The sequence below is a fragment of the Nelumbo nucifera genome, chromosome 1 (assembly GCF_055504915.1).
Source record: "Nelumbo nucifera cultivar China Antique chromosome 1, China Antique-T2T, whole genome shotgun sequence".
Classification (NCBI taxonomy): domain Eukaryota; kingdom Viridiplantae; phylum Streptophyta; class Magnoliopsida; order Proteales; family Nelumbonaceae; genus Nelumbo; species Nelumbo nucifera.
In genome coordinates this window covers 202,211,413-202,227,380 of record NC_142649.1, presented here as the reverse complement: position 1 = coordinate 202,227,380, position 15,968 = coordinate 202,211,413, and the positions used below count along the sequence as shown (strand labels likewise).

Genomic DNA, 15,968 nt, shown 5'->3' with positions numbered 1-15,968 from the left:
AGAAAGACCAATTTTTTCTCAACCCAGTACCTCGGCAGTTTTTGTGGTGGTGGTGGCGACGACGATGGTGGAAGAACGGCGATGGAAGAACGACGCCATATCTAGAATAGGTAGACGCCAAAAGCCGTTTTATGGCAATGAAAACTGGAGAGGGCGCCGGTGAGTAAACCGTTGGACGACGTCTGAGAAGAAAACAATGCTCAATTGCCTTCCTTGATGAAATTTCCTCACTCAGCTTCCTTTCTAAGTGAGGTCGCACCTATTTGGTGAGACCTTGTGTCCCAAAAATTGAGACGTGTGTTCTTGTCACGTCTCACCCTTTCACCCAAACCAAACCTAAGAAAATAAGAATCTTTGAAGAATATTCCTATTTTCCCATCCCAATTGCACAAACCAAACGGACCATTAGGGAGAAGGTGGTGAATCCAATGGCTGTGAAGATTATGCATCTCAAAACCTAAGGACTTACAATGAAGGTGATGGTTGAAAACACTCCGGAAGGATTGTACCTATTCTTCTTTGAACATGAGATTGATATATGCTTTGTTTTGGAGAGGGGACCTTGGGATATTCTTAGTCTGTTACTAGTTCTTAAGAGGTGGGTATCTGGAATTTTAATGGAAGAGTTGGATTTTACAAAAAAACTAATTTTACTATTCAGTTACATGAACTCCCATTGGATTTTCGTCTTAAATGTGTGGGTAAGAGGATTGCAACTCATATTGGTAGGGTTGTCCCAAATAATTATTTGGAGTTGCAAAAGTGTTGGACCAGTCATGTGCCTATTTGGGTTGAAATTAATATTCTTTAGCCTTTGAAATAGAAAGTCTCGGTGAATAGGCATGATAAGTCTTTGCTATGGGTGAATGTGAAATATGAATGCTTGCCACCTTTTTTGTTATTTTTGTGGCAAGATAGGACATGATGAGAAGCATTGTAGAGACAAAGTTGATCATGAAGTTGTTGGTGACACTAGAGTTGTAGTTACAGAACCTTTGCAATTTGGCTCGTGGCTATAGGTAGAGATAGGTGGTGCAACTTCACATTCACCAAGTGCATTTAGGTGGTCATCTAATGGAAGGAAATCCAATATTTCCAATCATCACCCCATACACGAAAGTAGGAATGCAAAGGCAAGAGTTGTAGTGGGTGGTGAAAGGTTGTCATAAAGGCAATAGTTTCTAGTGTTTAATGGTGTTGTGGGGGAGAAGGGGGTTGTTGGTAGTTGCATATATGTTGACGGTTGTAATTGTAGTGGCATGGATGTAACTACTACTATGGAGAATGTTTATAACTATACACTTGTTGAAACCATTAACAGATATCCACCTATTATCAATGTTCAAAATATTGATACACCCATTACGTTGGTAGAGGCGTATCGAAGTTTATCGGTAGTTGTTTCTTTATTTTTTTAGTTTTTTTTTTTAAATCTGGTTCAGAGGGGTCTATTGGGAAGCCCTCGATACGATATGTATCAGTTGATACAGCCCGATACGTATCGATATTTGAACCTTGCCTATTATAACATTTAATACTAGTTTGGTTTGGTGGTAGGGGCGAAGAAGAGAAAATTGCTTTTAGATGATAGTGTCAATATTGTGGCTATGTCTAAATTGATGGAGAATACACATAGTATTAGTGTGGATGTTACTAATCAAAGGGCTATCGGGATTGTCCTAGAACAACCCCTCGGTGCTCAATGAGAATTTCTATTTGGAATTGTAGAGTTATCGAGTGCTCCTCTATAATTTAGGAGCTAAGTGCATTTACCAGGGGGCATCATGTTGACTTTCTCTTTGTTTGTGAATCAATGGCTTTTGAGATGTAAGGGAGAAGAGTTCTTCAATGGTTGGGTTTTGATAACCATTGTATAGTTCCATCAACAGGTTGGAGTGGTGGGTTGTGGGTAAGGTGGCGGGAAGATGTTGACATTAAGATTCTTTACTAGGATAAGTGTACGGTTGCGAGAATGGTGGACAATTCACCTTTAGAGTTTAAGTAGTTTCTCACAAGAGTTTAAAGTGATCCAAAAAGATGTAACAAAAGTGTTATTTAGGGTCTTTCAGAGAGAGTTGCTGCTAATCATCTAGGTCCTTGGCTTAGTATTGGGGATTACAATGCAATCTCCACCCCTGAAGAGAAGAGAGGAGGGCGTCATGGTACTGGGCTAGCTTATCCTCTAGCAAATATTCAAGAGTGTTGCAAATTAACTGACCTTGGGTGTTTAGGTAACCCGTTCACATGGTATAATGGGAGAGTTGGGAGGGCAAATGTGAGTGAAAGATTGGACTAGGCTTTGGTTAGTGTTGAATGGTATGAATTGTTTCCAACTATATATTACCTTCCTGCAATTGAATCGGATCATTGTGCATTGTTGTTAGATACAGTTGGATATTACCAGCCTAAACATTCATATTTGTAGTTTGAATCTATGTGGCTTCATGACAATCGTTGTAAAAATGTTGTAATTGATTCATGGTGTGGCTACCCTACCCGGAGGGAGGACGGTGGAACATTGATTGGAGTTGCCACCAAATTTTCTTTTGAATGAAAAATTTAGGAAAACCCAAGAATTTTCAAGAAAAACATTTTTATTTTCTTGGTGACTCTTAGACCCAATGGGGATGAGATTTGATGGGTTCGAAGACCCATGTACGGTATAGGAAGGAGTTAGACACCCACACATGACCTGTTAAATCGACCTCTACTTCACCAATTTCCAATGAAATTTTAATAATTTTGGGCTTTCCAAAAGTATAAAAAATTAACACACATTGTGATAGCAAGAGAATAACAAAACGTTATAATTCTAGTAATTTGATCTATTAAGAGTGAGAGATTTAAGAAAAATAAGCATACATGAATTATGGAAGTTAAATGCCAAGGAGTGCCAAAAGGAAAAGATGTATGTTGGAATAGTAAAAAGCAAGTGTCATGTGTTTTACTAAAAACATGTAAAAAAACTAAGTGAGAAGATTTTTAAATGCAAAAATAGATTGAGGGTTATTTTAATTATTCTATACTAATGTAAGAATGACTAAAAACTAGTTTAGGTAATGGATTTTGACTAGATGATGCGATGGAGATGAACACTAGGACTTTACGATCTAAGGGATGACTAAAAGGTAAAAGAAACAAATAGAATGAATCTAATGGAAAGAATAATGGGACTGTTATTGCAAAAATAAAAAGAGTTAAGTTGTTGGAAACTATGGATCTAATTAGTGTACCTAATCGAAATAGCACTGTTATAGGTTGGCAAGGCTAGAATCCTAATAGAACAAACAAATAATTATGCATAGGGTTGATCTAGAAAAAAAGATACAATGAATATAAGTGGGAGAGGAGGATGGTGAAAATAAGTTTTGGTAAAACTTTTAATGTTAAAGCATGCTATCAGGTGGGTGAGGATTGTAACCACCATACGAAACAATGCTAGTGCCAATTGTAATTCTTAAATGAAACAACTATTCCTAGTTGAATTACATGTCTAGAAAACAAAGAATGCATGAAAAATTGCTATAAATTGAAGTGGAAGATTGATTCCTACAAATTTTAATGCTAAAAAAACTAAGAAAAGAAAATGTGAAGAAAATAATCTAATATATACCATATATAAAAGTGTGAATATAGTGAGAAACATTTTTTGAACTAAAATTACCCTCTATTTCTTTGTTTGAGAAGGGTATAAAAGTCATTTGATTTTAGTTTTAATGTCAGCTTTAATGGCTACTATAATGACCATATTAACGTATTTAATGCATCTCTAATTGTAAGGGTTGAAAATGTAAATTCAATTGTTACATTCCACTGCAATTAATCCCCTCTCATTAAGTCTTATACTTAAGGTATTAAATATCATTTTTTCTTATTAAACCCTATATATTAAGTTATTTTTCACTAATAAATGCTACTAATTAGATCTATATAAATATTTTAACAATATAAACCCCTATGTTTTAAAACTGACTCAAAAATAAAATCATTCTTTATTCAAGTGGTGGCTAAGCAATTCAACAATCTGAATCAAATTAGTCAACCTATGAAGTCATAGTTAGGTAATAAAATTTTTAAAATAGAAATAAATTTAGAAAATTATAAAAAAATGTAGAAAAATTAGACACATTAATGACATCTCATTAATCAAATTAAAAGAATAAGTGTAATAAGCAAAATTATTTTTATTGATATTGAAAATGAAATATATAATTTAGAACTGACCAAAAATGAAATATAAAAATGCATAAATTTTTTCCAAACAGAAAATATTCAAGCACATGTATAATATCATGTATTTATCATATTAAACAAAAAGTAAGTGTGACATATTAGAATTATTTTTACACACAAAAATACAAAAAAAAAAATTAGAAAATTTTGAACACATCTATAATTCTATATTTTACACTACTATTAAAATACAAATAAGATTGTGGAACTTTCTTTTGGCTAAAATCAAAGTTTTAAAAATTGACCCAGAAATACAACCGATTTGGCTTTCGGTTTTTGAGTTAATGGTTCAACCGTCTAATTTGAGTGGGTTAAACTAGTAAGACGTAAAATATAATGTAACTTTTTATTTTGACCATTAGGTTAGGATTAGGTTAAGTCCACCATATCTATACATTATTATGAGAGGTGAGTGTGAGATTTTGAGAAAGAGTAGGGGTAATCATGGGGCGGGCCAAGCTAAGCCAGGTTTGCACTTATAATAAGGGCTATAGCCTAGGCCCAGGCCCAAGTTGGCTCAGGGTTTCGGGCCTAAAACATAAGCCCTAGCCCAGGTAATGGGAGCCTTGACTGGGTCGAAACTATGTCCTTCATATATAAAACATTACATATATAATATTTTATGTTAATTGACATATAACATGCATATAAATTTATTTTATACATTATATAATATAAAATATTATATATAGTATAAATTATACATGTTATATTATAATATTTATATATAAAATAATGTACATATATCTACACACACATTATACACAAAATGTGTATATTTAAATATATGTGGGCCGGGCTAGGCCTGAACAAAACCTTGGTCCAAGCCCAAAATTTTCGAGTTGGGATGAACTGAAATGATCATCCCTAAGAAGGAGGCAACTGGTTAAAGTTGAGAAGTGAGAAAAAAAAGAAAGAGAAGAAGAAGAAAATGAGGCATCATCGGAGGTGGTTGTCACAATGTTCATCGAGCATTGTTGTATAATTATTTGCCCTAAGAAGAAGGAATTGACAGCAGCAGCCATATTCTTGTTCATTATCACCACGGGTACAATACTATTTGTCATCTTCTTAATCTCTCATCCTATAACATTTGCTTCATTAGAGTATCCTAGATTATAATATAAGATTGATGCTTAATCTCTTATCTCTTGCATCGATTTTTCAATTTCTTCATTAGAGTTGCATTTTTTTTTTGTTACAACTTAAAAAGAATCATAGAAATGAGAAAACTCAAAATCAAAATGGAATAACTAAAAACCCTAACTAGTTTTGGCTATTAGGAATAATTGAACAAGATTTTGAGATATGAAAGTTTCTTTTATCATTTTTTTATTTTCTAATTTATATTATTAAAATAAAAAAAATTGGAATTAGTTTGAAAGCAACATGAGAATTGTTAATCGTGTCGAACATTTTAACGGTTAAACCATTTGGATCAGCAGTTCCCTGACCATTTCAACATTTTTTTTTTGGTAAAATAGCGGTTTGAGGCCAAAATGGAATCGATGACCTGACCATTTCCTGGGGCAAACGGTTCAACTGTCCGATCTTGTCCCATTTTAAAACATTGACTAAAATACTCAAAAGATACTCATTTTTTTTAATTTAGTTTCTATTTAATTACAAGGTTTAAATTGCCAGTTGAACTACTACTTTTCACCTCATTCAATTCCCTCTATTTAAACTTTACATTTTTTTGAAAAATGAACAAAATAATATATATATATATATATATATATATATATATATATATATATATATATGTTGAACTAAAATTACCCTCTATTTCTTTGTTTGACAAAAGGTATGAAAGTCAATTTGTTACAATTTTAATGCCAACTTTTGATGGCTACCAAAATGCCCATATTTGTCTATTTATTACATCTTTGATTGTAAGGGTTGAAAATATAAATTCAATTATTACTTTCCACCTTATTTAATATCCTTTCATTAAGTCTTATACTTAAAGGTATTAACTCCCATTTTCTCCTATTAAATCCTATATTTAAGTTATTTTTTACCAATAAGTTATTTAAGTTATATCAATATTTTTAACAATATGAAGCCATATATTTTAAAATTGACTAAAAAACAAAACCATTCTTTATCAAAGTGGTGGCTAAGCAATTCAACCATCTGAATCAAATTGATAAACCTATATAGTCATAGTTAGGTAATAAATTTTTTAAAATAGAAATAAATACAGAAAATTACCAAAATGTATAAAAATTAGACACATTAATGATATTTTATTAATCAAATTAAAAAAATAGGTGCAATAAACAATAATTATTTTTATTGATAATGAAAATAATATACATACTTTAGAACTGACTAAAAATGAAATTATTTTACTATTTGACAAAGATCAATAGTTCAACTTTTGGGTCAAATGTGTTAACATTTAATTTCATAAATAAATAATAAAAATTAATAAAATATAAAAATACATAAATGTTGCAAAAAACATTTATAGGTATAATGTTAATTAATTATCATATTAAACAAAAAATAAGTGTGACATATCGTAATTATTTTTGCAGAAAAATATAAAAAAGATTATGTGAACGCATCTATAATTCTATTTTTACAGTACTATTAAAAATATAAATAAGATTTAGTCCCTATTTAATTGTAAGGTTTAAATTGTAAATTGTACTACTACTTTTCATCTCATTCAATTCCCTTTATTTAAATCTTACATTTCTTTGATAAATGAATAGAAAAAATACAAAAAAATATATATAAAAAGAAGAATCTAGCCAAGTTGGTAGACCAATTAATGATACTTAAAATTTCACAACTTGATCCAATTCTCACATATTTAGATGAAGTGTTTATATAATCATATTTGGATTTTGCAATATGTATCCGATTAATAATAAAAAACAAAAAGCATTTAAAAATAAAATACATATTTATAGAAAAATTTGGATACATTATTACTATCATTATCACCATCTACTTACTAATATGAATAAAGAGATTCCAACTAAACTATTTATAAGAATCAAAATATTAAATATAAAAAGAAGATGTAACTATATTTATCAAAAAAAAAAGAGATATAACTGAAATAAAAAATGAACTAAATTGGTTGAACGGTAAAAAAGAAACTATCATACCTCGGAAATGATTTCCTTGCAACAACTTGCAAATTTTGAATCAATGTTAATCTAGGTTGTTGCCCTTAATGCACACTGTTGAAAACCTTTTGCACCAAGAATAAATCTCTGATTCTAAGATGAATTCCTAGTTATTTGGGAGGTCAAAGACCTTTGTTATGTGGCTCAAAAGATGTAGGATAGTTGTTTTATGATTGTAATTCTGTTGCACTATTGTTGCTTCAAGAATGTTTCATGCTTCACTTTATGGACATAAATATAATCTAGGGGGATCTTTGATAGTAATATTGGTATGGGGGGATTCTAGGGATATTGGAGAGTGAGAGGGGAAGGCCTTGGACGTGAGTGGATGAAGGCAAGGGCTGTTTGGGACGTAAAGGGGAGGGGTATTCTCTAGGCTAATGAAGGTAGAATTCTCTCCTTAAGTTAGATTATGTATCTTGAATGTGAGAAAGGGGGGCATTTATAGATTTTTGAGAGGGGAATGGAGGGCTGAGATAGGAAACAAGGGAGATCAAAAAATGAGGTAAAGGGTTTTTGAAGAGAGATTGAGAGAATGGGCTGTCAAGACACCTATGGGAGAGATCCTCTCAATCAATCAAGACATGGTGTGAAAGATTTCATCAATTTACCTAAATTAGACATTTTAAGTTTATGTGACTGGCTTGATTGATTGGAGGCTCATATCTGGTCAAATTTTGGATTTTAAGATGGTTATAGAGGTTGAGAGAAAGGTTTGGTCGTGGTGCCCTAGGTTTGAAGTTGTAGTGAAGAGGGTTCCAACGGAAGGCCCAGATTGAATCTAGATTTGGGTCTCAAGATGGAGGGGTTAACGGTGTCAAAATTGGATGATCTTGGTACCGTTGAATTCATAATTTCGAGATCTATCCATATATAAGGTTGGATTTTAGATTTCACGTGGCATAAGGTTCATGATAAAAAAAGATTATGATTAGACGATCGAAATTGGTTCCAACTTTGGGTCTTGAGATGAAGGGGTAAACGGTGTCGAATTTGGGTGATTTTGGTTTTGTTGTATTTGGATTTTTGGGAGATATATACTTATGATTTTGGATTCCTAATTTAATATGCAATGAGGTTTAAGATCAAAATGACACTGATTAGACGATCGGAATTGATTCCGACTTTAGATCTTAAGATGAAGGGATAAACGGTGTCAGATTTGGGTGATCTTGGTGTCGTTGGATTTGGATTTTTGGGCTCTACATACCTATGGTTTTGGATTTTTGATTTGATATAAAATGATGTTCATGATCAAAATGACTCTAATTGGACAATCGGAATCGGTTCCGATTTCGAGTCTTAAGATGAAGGGGCAAACAGTGCCGAATTCAAGTGATCTTGGTATTGTAAGGGGAAAACAGTGTCGGATTCGAGTGATCTTGGTATTGTCGAATTTGAAACTTTTGAATTTCTAATTTGATGTGAAATTAGGTTCATGATCAAAATGACTCCGATCGGACAATCAGAATCGATTCCAACTTTGAGTTTTAGAATAAAGGAGTAAACAATATCAGATTTAGATGATCTTGATATCGTTGAATTCAAATTTTTGAGCTCTACGTAATTATGATTTTTTATTTCTGAGCCTCAAATTTTAATTGCAAGCACGTTAAGAGTTACTTTGGAAGCAGAGATCAAGAGAGTTTTGGTTGCGTGAAAGGAGACAAAAACATAAGATTTTTTCATTTATATATCATTCAACATCGTTTAAGGAAAGCGGTGGAAGGTATCAAGTGTGATGATGGTACGTGGTCCTTTGCAAACTCAAGAATTATTTGTCGAACAATTTTAGTCTATATTTACAAGTAGTTAGCCCGAGGTGTTAATAGATCTTCTAAATTTTGATTCCTACATTCATTCATCACTGATGAAGATAATGTCGTGCTTTGCATGTTGCCACAATTTTTCTATATATGGGTTTTGTTTTTTGGAGTTTAGGTTGTTGGATATTATCTTTCCTTTACATTTTTGTAGCAATTCGACTTCATTTGATATTCTGTTCATGGATTATTATGGCATATGGGTATTTGAAAAGCTTATGCACCCTCTCAGTTATTGGTAGGGCATGAAATGCAAAAGTTTTCATCATAATTTTTTTAAATGTTCAAAACTCACCGTGTCAGTGAGATAATATGGTAACTTCACTAACGGGCATCATTAATTTACTATTTTACCCAAATACGAGCTTCACACTACTCGGGCGCCAGAGTTCCTCGGATTAGATAAGAACGAGGGATTGTTCCCCCAATCTGACTCGACCAGTGAAGTGATCGTCGGAGTTTTAGACACAGGTGATACCTTTGGCACAACTACCAGAGTGGCCACTGGATTCACAGCCACGACAACGTTAGCACCGAAGTCAACGGCGGCTGGAGCGGGCCAGCACTCGCCATGGCACTCTCCGGTGTTGTACCTCTTTGGGGGCTTGGCGGCCATGTTGGGTCTTATAGCTTCTGCTCTACTGATCCTCGCCTGTTCCTACGAGAAGCTCTTTGGGCAGTTTGGAAGGGGGAGAAGGCGGTGAGAGGGATGCAGAGAACAGGGACGAGAAGGCCGGTGAAGCCATCAAAATTCCAATTTCTTGGCGACACCCATCTCGAGCAAGGCTTCTACATTCATAGATAATAGCAAAAACAAGGATGATCACAACAGAAATACAGAATCATGTCGGAGAGAAATCAGAGAATACTGAGAAAGCCAAGGCGAGTAACCATGACGAGAACAAAACAGGAAACAGAGAGACACAAGAGCAGAGCCAATGAGCTTTGTTCAAATTTTTCTTTCTTATCACAAAGAAAAAAAAAATGTCGATGCATGGTGTGGAAAGCTCGTATTTCAGGTTTTGGGTTGGTTTCTGAGTATGAGAGGAGTGCTTAAATGGATGTGAGCTCTCCTTGGAGGAAGAGGAGGAGAGATTAGAGTCGTAAATTTTCATTTTCTTTTTCTTTTTATTTTTTTTTTTACTTTTATTGAACTGTTTCGGGAATGTAAATTTGTGGTGAGAAGAATTGATCGATAGCTTATTTCATAAATCTTCTTCCTCTGGTTTTTACATTTTTGAATTCAGAGAAACTGAAGATTAAGAACACTGGGTTGCAATGAAGCAGATTTTCCCCAAGATAGAGTAAAGAGATATTGATTTCTGGTACGACTCTAGCTTTTAAAAACTATTAAAAACAAAAACTTGTCTGTTTCACATTAAAAGAGGAGGGCTTGAATGCTTGATACACTGCAGAAGCCATTTGATTGAACCACCGACCATTAAGCTGGGCAGATTTGTCTCTTACAGTGAATAGTTGTGCCAACTTCGACGGCAAGGGACTCGGACCCGTCCCCAGTTGCTTTCTACAAAGTATGCTGGACTGGCGATTGCTTCAGCACCGATATCTTGGCCGCGATGGAAAAAGCCATCGATGATGGAGTTAACGTTATATCCATGTCTCTCGGTGGCGGAATTGCTGATTATTACAATGATAGTGTTGCCGTCGGAGCATCTGCGGCTATGGAGCGAGGAATACTCGTCTCTTGCTCTGCTGGAAACGCCGGTCCGAATTATTACAGCTGCTTGTCGAATGTAGCTCCTTGGATAACTACCATAGGTGCGGACACATTGGACCGCGACTTCCCGGCTTACGTTAGCCTTGAAAACGGGAAAAACTTCTCCGACGTGTCGCTTTATAGTGGAAAACCATTACCAGATTCCTTAATGGAGTTCATCTACACTGGTAACGCAACCAACGTTACAAATGAGAATCTTTGCATGGTTGGTACTTTAATACCGGAGAAGGTCGCCGGAAAGATCGTATTATGTGACCAAGGGATTAATGCTAGAGTTCAAAAGGGCTCTTCGTAGTGAAACAAGCCTGTGGCGCAGGCATGACTTTAGCAAAGTCAGATACGAATTACACACTATTCAGGGGCTGTTTAGTCATGAAACATGCATTTAAGTTGATTTCGACAACTTGGGTCATTGAATTTTAAGGTGTTTAGATGATGAGTTTTAAAAAATAAAATCTCACATGATGATGGATTTTAGACAATTTCCCTAAAATTTAGTATATTTAAATCCAGCGGGGTCAATAGATAAGATATGTAAGTCTTTTACCAAAAGGCCCGTGTGAAAAATCTAATCTTTTTTTAAAAAGCCCTGTATGAAAATCTAATCCATTTGGTTTACTTCTCCCTTTTCTATTCATCTTCCTCTTCGACCTTAGCCTAACCTAGCAAAAGGAATTTATAAACTGTTCAATACATATTGGAGGGCTGCCCCATCAACTACAATCTCTCATAAAACACTTAGAATATATTTATATACAACCAAGCTGAAGCCATTTTGGGTACACAAAATTTGATTTATCCAAAAATTATATTTTTATATTGTATTTCTAACCTTAATATTTGCATTTTATATATTTGTATTTATATTCTTTCCAAACTTTAAGCTCAATTTGAAAATAGTACAAATACAAATATATACAAAATAATATAAAATATAAAATTTTGCAATCTACATATTTGTATTTATACTCCTTTCAAACTGAGCCTTATATACAATTATGCATAGTTGCATGCATTTTGCAATACATAAATATATACACACATGTATTCCAAATTCCAATGTAGACTAATTGACCAACCCCCGAGCCTGGCCCAAGACCAACCTGAATGTATCAAATCGGGCTTAACCTCAGGCAGGCTCAGTCCAGCTCAAGTGTTAGCCTAATTTTTGGACCTGGGTTGACCCTAAACCCAGCCCATCCCATGACGACCCGCACCCTTACATTTCATAATGCAGTGGAGCAAGTTGTATTGACATTCAAAGGCATATACTGATATACCAAACACTTTTATTTGGCCAAAAACCTAATTCACCATTTGTCTTTTGTTTCTAACAGTTACATTACATGAAAACTATACAAAATGTTCATCTCCATCAGCATTATTATTATGTATTTAATTATTTCTCGTTCGCATTAGTTCAATATTATTATAACTATTATTTTTTATTAAATTTTAATCATTTTATTATTTTTTAATGATGAGTAATTGGTTTTTATTATTTTAAACATGTTATTTATTAATTATTAAAAAATTTTCGTAATTATTATGTATTTACAAATAATAATACAAATATGTATTATGTACATATTTGTATTTGTACTCCTCTCAAACTGAGCCTTAGGTTGTTTTTAGTTGCAGTAAAGTTTTATTTGCACTAGTACAAATGCATGGAAGTGCAAATGTAAAAAAGATGCAAATTCTCATTCAATTTTGTTTTGGATTTAACTTATTATACTTCATGTCTTAATTTACTTCATTTGTACTGCAACCAAACAAAATTGCTAAAATTTGAAACAAAAATAAGCCAGAATTTACACTCATCATTTGCGCTGCCATAGTTTTGCATCAATACAAATTTAGTTGCATTGCAACTAAACACAGCCTTAGGAAAAAACGTGTTATTGAAATCAGTAGATAATTCTCTAAGCTCTTGTTGCAAAAAGGGATAGGCCTCTGTCTTCCACTAACAATATGTGCAATTAATGTTGTATTGTAGCATTTGCAATGGTAGAATCCAGTGGTGTAAACTATTGGGTTCGGAATAGTATTGTCATACCTAAGGGTCAGTTTGGTTCGGAGCTGGAATTGGAATCAGAACCAATAAGAATGATTTATTCTCATAGTCTGTTTGGTTTAGACAGGAATGGGCATGATAATTGAAATCAGCACGAATGGGATTTCATTTCTAAGGGAGGGGCAGGGGATGGTCATTCCCTCAAATAGGAGAATGCCATAGCAGGAATGGGAATGGAATTCCTATTCCGCCCAACCAAACGGTTGGAATTGGAATACCCATTTCGATTCCGATTCCAGACCCCTATTCCTGCGAACCAAACGAGGCCTTTGGTTAACTTGTCTTGCCCAACTTATCTCTGAACCCCTGACAAAACAAGAAGGAAAGTCAGCTTTCAAGTCAACTAATCCTGGAAGGTCAAGAGGAAATGCTGTATCAGGAGATCATTCTAATTTTTTAGCGGGGATACGAAAAATACAAATTTGAAGTCACAAAGCAAATATAAACTTGTTGGATCATTTTATTTCTTGATATGTTAAATGGGTTCCTTGCTATTATGTATTGATAAATTGTTAAGGTACAGATAATTTCCCATTTGCAGAAACAGTGTTTCAGCTTGAAAAGAATGCATCTAGAACAGATTCTTTTGCTCATCTGATTGCATTTCCGATCATTTAACAAACGCAGTGATCATTGTTCAGCTTTGTATACCAAAAGTCCCTGGCTTTATGATCTGTCATTTGCTAGGGTCTATCCAAGCTCTCCAGCTCCAAGGTCGACAGCAAACCGGCCTGGCTTTCATCGTTGTAGTCTGTAGATGTTGCTATCCACCGTCAAGTCCTCGGTTCTGGCAACAATTGAATTATCATTACTTACCAATTCTACATTTCTACTTGTATGTGAAAGCAACAATAATGAAGATTCATCATAATAAATAGTGTACTCTCTCTGGGTTGAGCATCTCTGGTTCTTTCATATTGTCTTTCAAATCAGAAATGAAAAACAAACATCAGGAACTCAAAAATGGTACAGGCAAAAAGAAACAGTCAAATGGAACAGGACAGTAAGAAAAGGATTGGAAATTATTTTTACAAATTCTACTGAAATCAGCAAAAAATATATTAAAGGTAGACAATAGGACTTTGAACGGTTATTTTTATTCAATGGAAGTCTTGCCGGTCTAGCAATCAGAAGAGAAGAAAATTAACCGAGGAAAAAGGGCCGCCGGGGAAAAGGGGGTAGTTGTAATTTGTAAAAATGAAGAACAGAAACCAAGTTTGAAGAATCTTAACCATTTAACCCACAAGAACATGGGATTAACCCTATTACAGGGAAATTTATAGCGGCAGAATAAGATCAAACAAATAAGAGGAAATGAATACATAAATCTTCTTGATCAGGAAAAAAAATAGAACAAATTCAAAATCAAAACCTAACAAAGAAAGCGGAGATTAATTCCGAAACCAAGTATTTAACTCTTTAACTTCTTTCTCCAAGGAAAGGAGAAGGAAAAAAAAAAGAGAAAAGGATGGAGGAAGATTGAAAATGAAGAATAAACGATCGAGTCATTGAGATCTAGGCAACTTACCTGGATTAGAGAAGAACCAGAGAATGATGGCACATAGAACCAGCAAAAAGGGTATCAGGTGGACCGCATTCTCGGCAATTCTGATACGTTGTTTCTCCTTCTTTGCTACACAGGAAAGTGGGTTATATGTCGGTAATTCGTCGGTGCCCTCTAAAGTTGGTTTCAGAGTTAGACCCGGAGAGGTCTTGGACGACGAAGCCAGTGAGGAGTGGTGAAGGAAGAATTCGTCTGAGGTTCGATTAGCGCTCGCCGATCTGTGCATCTTCTCTTCTCAGGGAAGCAGAAGAGGGGATTAGATCAAACAGGTGTTAGGGACGGCTTGGGTAGGGGTTGTGGGAATGCAAGAATCCCCCGTCCGCTGAAACAGGATTTGGCGCTGGCGCAGAGAGAGAGAGAGAGAGAGAGAGAGAATCACGCATCTGTTTGTTATGAGTTGAGTACTTTGACTCTTTGGGTGAGAGTTTAGGGTGGTGGATTTATACGAGACCACCGATCCACCACCCTTCGAGGCCACGTTACTATCGTTCTAAAGTTGGGGGTCCCACCACAGGGCCACGTGAACCAGATCTGACCGTAAAGAAGAATGTGATTACGATTTACGATCAATGTGTGGGAGGGATTCTCTTTCCATCTCATATCCCGGTATCTGGGTTTTTGGGGGCTTGACCGACCATTTGAACTCGGTTAAGGGAGAGGAATCTCTTATAAGCCTACCAATCCAACGATGGTCAGAAGTCATCTCTTGATCGTATGGTCAAAAAGAGGGTGGCTAACTACCAACTGTGCCAGCGTGTAATTCACCATTTCTGACCACAAGAACTAGGGCATATTTGGGAGAGCCTTTGGATAAAAGACTTAACATATCGGATCGGACCGGAAAAACCCGTAACCGTTCAGCCCCCGGGTCCGGTTATACTATAAATCGCTATTTTTTTAAATAACCGTCGAAAAGGTCAAAAAACCGTTGACCCGGGCGATCAAACCGTTAAACCATTCAGACCGAGCAACAGTTCGTGGGTTACGAAATTTATTTTCGTTGAATTAAAAAACAAAAAAAGACATTCATGTCCCTTGATTCCAGCCTTACGAGTTAGGGTTAGTTTTCGTTCTACCCTTCCAACCTTCCTTCCTTTCAAACCTCATACCCCGACGGCGCGGTCGACGACCAGCGGCAACCACGACCGACGTTGACTGAGGTGAATCACGACGACTAGCGACTACGACGGATTTCCTTCCTCATAGAAGGGCTTCATCTACGACAACCGACCACTATAGCCTTCCTCATAGAAGGGTTTCATCTACAACGACCAGCCACATGGCCAATGACTACAGCCTTCCTTCCTCACAGAAGGGCTTCATCTACGGCTGATTTCTTTTGTAATAAGCAACAACAAGGAGTAGCGGCGGTTGGCGGTGAGTT

The 15,968-nt window shown here is 35.2% G+C and overlaps 1 pseudogene; it reads left to right on the top strand.

Annotated features, from left to right (window-relative positions):
• Nucleotides 1-8,641: 8,641 nt before the first annotated feature.
• Nucleotides 8,642-11,478, top strand: LOC148804361 (uncharacterized; annotated as a pseudogene).
• The last annotated feature ends 4,490 nt before the right edge of the window (nt 11,479-15,968 follow it).